The 3,957-nt window shown below is 31.8% G+C and overlaps 1 protein-coding gene across 1 annotated transcript in view; it reads left to right on the forward strand.

Annotated features, from left to right (window-relative positions):
* Nucleotides 1-3,957, forward strand: part of LOC106474398 (ribosome biogenesis protein BRX1 homolog) — a 16,091-nt gene that overhangs the window by 318 nt on the left and 11,816 nt on the right. The gene's annotated exons all lie outside the window — the stretch shown is intronic.

Below are 3,957 nucleotides of genomic sequence, written 5' to 3' on the forward strand. Positions count from 1 at the left end.
TATTAGTAGTAGTTAATTAACTTTGTTTTCGTTTTATTTTAATTTTTACCTTCCTAGTGTGTATATATATATATATATACTTAAGGTAACTATTTGGTGTGTGTGTGTGTGTGTTATATATATATATATATATATATATATGGTTTTTTTATAGTGTTTTTCTTTTGTTTGAGTTTGTCTTAAAGAATGTTAGTTGTACAGGTACTGTTTCTTTTATTTTTTGTATTCCTCGTGCAAAAGGTTAATTTTATTGAGTTTTATTTAGACTTTATTATATAGAGGTTTTCTTTTGTAAGATTTTTCCATAAAACGCCTTATTTTGCATAGTTGTATATTTCATTGATTTAAAATAGTTCTTTTGTTATTTAGTGCAAAGGCTTTATTTTGATTTCACTTTTTATGTATACGTGATGCATTAGATTACCCATTCTAAAGAGAGGTAGATAAATCATTGTTAAAGATATTTTATGAGATGTCATCGATGTTAATTTTCTTTTTCTTTTGGCATGTAGGTCATTATTTTTGATAAAGGGTATTTATGTCTTTATAAGTGTATATTTGCATCTTCCTTGCTCGTTGTTAAAGGGTATTTTCGTGCAATATTTATCAGTGTTAAATATGTTTTCTTTTTGTATTCTTGTATTAAGTAGTTTTTTAATTGTGAAAGATTTTCTTTTACTGTTAGTTTTGATGTACTGTTTCATTTTTTAAGGAATGAAAAGGTTTTGTTTAATTAACATTTTATTCTATTACATGACAATTTAATTTTAAATCGTAGTTAAATGGTTCTTATCTTATGATTAAGTGTAATTAATTGTTAAAGGGTTGTATCATCTATGTGGCTTGTAGGTGTTCTTAGAAAGAAAGAATAGAAAAGTTAACGAGCTTCTTCGCCAAGTTGCGAGTTAAAAGGTTGATGGTTTTAAAGTTCAATTTAATCGTTAGCTTGAAGTGTGATATGTAGGTATATCATTTGTTTTTTACCTGCTATACTGGTATAGGAATGTTTAAAGTTTTCGTTTATTTAGTTTGTATGCAGTTATAGCATAAACACGTGGTCCAGAAAATCATTGAGATTGCCTTGTTTCTTCGTTCTTTATAGTAGATAATGTTTATTCTACCTGAGAGGATATTGCAGTAATGTATAGTATCTGGATTGAAAGGATTAGCGATTGTAATATATTTTGTTAGCCAAACTGAAACTGCCTAGCTGTACGTTACAGCTAACCAATGCTGTGAAAGAGCAAAGGTCACAAGGTGACGCTGTTGACTGGATAAAAAAGCTGAGTTTGCCTGTTTAATTCAGGCTCATTTTCTTTGTTCAGAGCTCTACCTGGAGCCCTTCGAGTACAAACTGTTTGCTTTATAATAAAGATGTCTATTTTTTATCAAATATCTGACGTTCGAATATAATACACAAACGTTTCTTTTACATCTATTAGGACTAAAATGGTAGCCTTCCACAGTTTTCAAATAAAGACAAATAAGAAACTCCGCATTAATGCACCCTCAGTGGCTCAGCAGTAAGTCAGTAGGCATATAAAGTTAAAAACCGGGTTTCGATACCCGTACTTGGTACAACACAGATAGCCCATTGCTCAACAAAAATAAAACAAACCATGCTATTGTAGTAATCCGATTTTACTTTTTCTCCTTTGAACACCATAAGTGACAACTCTAACAAGTTAGTTAAAAGATTTAACTCATTAAAAAATTTCTAGCAATTAAGGCACTTTTAACAACTCCAACTACTGCATTTCCCCTTCTCACAAGCAAGACCTGTATAGTGACCTTATTTCAGGGTCTTAGGACGAGCCTTATGCTGAGAGTCAGTTTTTCTGTGGCAATCCATTTTTCTTTCGTCTCCCTTGAGCAAGATTTGAAGTGATGATATGTCACACTATAATCGAGTGCTCTACCAGTTGAGCAAAAGGGTTAAACCACTAGTGAGACGCTTTTAGCAACTTCAACTACCACAAAATTAGAATTGGTTGATCATGAAATTTTGAAAAATGCTACGAATTTATCTTTGTAAAAATAAGAAACAATTTTATCTCAATATAGGATCATATTGGTTGTAGTAATTTTAATTCCAAGTTAAATAGCATGTACAGTTCAGCTAAGATAATATTTCTAGTGGTTCACACAATAAATGTGAGCATGATAGTTGTGAAATAAAACAAAATATTATTGTTACAAAGAGGATTCTCTCAACATGATATTGTTGTTTTATTGCAATTAGTATTTTCTCGTGGGAAAGATTTCTGTAGCATAGAACATACTTTATAGAAATAGACAGTGATTTTTTCCCACTAGCAAAAAGATACAACATCTCTTATCTTATAGTGAAAGTGACCAAAGTCATGCGGTTAGCAACTGCATCTTGGGAAAATTGTATTGTTTATACACACATATATAATGCTATGTTTTCTCAGTCTAGAACAGGATAGATTAAGAATGAGTTGATTAAGGTTTAAGATAGATTGGAATTACAGATAGATTTGCGATGCGCTTATTGCCTGAAAGCTCTTCAGTAAAGGTGCCCACAAGATACATTTATTTTAAACTTTGATCGTTGTTTATTGAAAATATTATTGTTTCGCTGTGTTTAAATTCTGTGCAGTCTCTCACTGTCTTTCTGGATCACGTGTTTATGCTATAACTACATACAAGCTAAATATACGAAAAACTTTAATATTTTCTATATCAGTAAACCAGTTAAAAAACAAACGATATGCCTACATATCACATTTTCCTTTCTTCTCTGTTTTAGGCTTGTTATCAAGTCATCAATTAAACTGAACATTAAAACCAGTAATCCCTTTTAACTCGCGACTTGGTAAAGAAGTACGTTAACAAGTGGGTAAAGTATTAATTAAACAAGCCTTCTTCACTCCATAATAAATGAAACACCACACGAAACGAAGAGTAAAAGAACAATTTTCACAGTTCATCACTATTTAATATTACCACAAAAATACAAAAAGAAAAATCGTTTAACACTGATGTATATTGTACATGAAACCAAATTTTTGCTCCTCGATATATTTTCTGTCGAAACCTTCTTTTATGCTGCGGCTCCAATCAGGAAAATAAATGAACCTGAGAATACCATACATATATAAAATACAATTAGACAGTTCTAATTATATAAATACTAATTAAAACTCACTTTTTAACCAATTGTTCATCTTCCCAATCTTATTGAGGTCGGTCGTGGTGAGGGATTAACGTGCTTGTACTACGAATCCAAAGATTCATGGTTCACATTCTTTGTCGCAAAAATGTGCTCTGTGGGTATGTTATGAGAGAGAGCCAAATCCTATTGTTCTGTCAGACAAGGGTTTTCAATGGATATTGTAGCTTGCTGCTTCTCTTTAACTTATCAGTTCAAAATTAGAGGCAGGTATGTTAGGTGACCCTTCGTGTAACATATGCGAAAATTCTGAAATAAATAAAGAAGCCAATTTTATTGATAAATCATAATAATTTCTACTATACTTGAATCTATAATTACTTCCTGCATGGTTGTAGACGTGTATATGTAGTAATTATGGTAAATTACAGAAGAGTAAGAAATCCATAGTTTCCAAAGTATTATTACGACAACGCATGTCACGTGACGCTTGTATCACGCCACTTCCTTCTCGAACCTTCATAAAATGTCGGGAGACTACTAGATTGGGGTAGTCTTGTATATAATAAGACCGGCCAAGAAGCAACGTAAGGTAATGTGTAATTGAACTGCGGAGAGAGAATATTGTTGAGCACGTGAGGCGTTCGTTGTGAATTATAGCGTTTGTTACAGCGCGACTGTTGAAATTAAGTGTATCGCAAAGTTGTATTCAGAAAGAATAAATCAGTTTTATTTAAGAAAGGACTTGTATCGGTAAAGTTTCTTCGGAAAGAATTCTTACGGAAAATTAACTAACGAACGGAGACGTAACAGTATAATTG

The sequence above is a fragment of the Limulus polyphemus genome, unplaced genomic scaffold (genome assembly GCF_000517525.1).
Source record: "Limulus polyphemus unplaced genomic scaffold, Limulus_polyphemus-2.1.2 Scaffold138, whole genome shotgun sequence".
In the NCBI taxonomy this organism is placed as follows: Eukaryota; Metazoa; Arthropoda; class Merostomata; order Xiphosura; family Limulidae; genus Limulus; species Limulus polyphemus.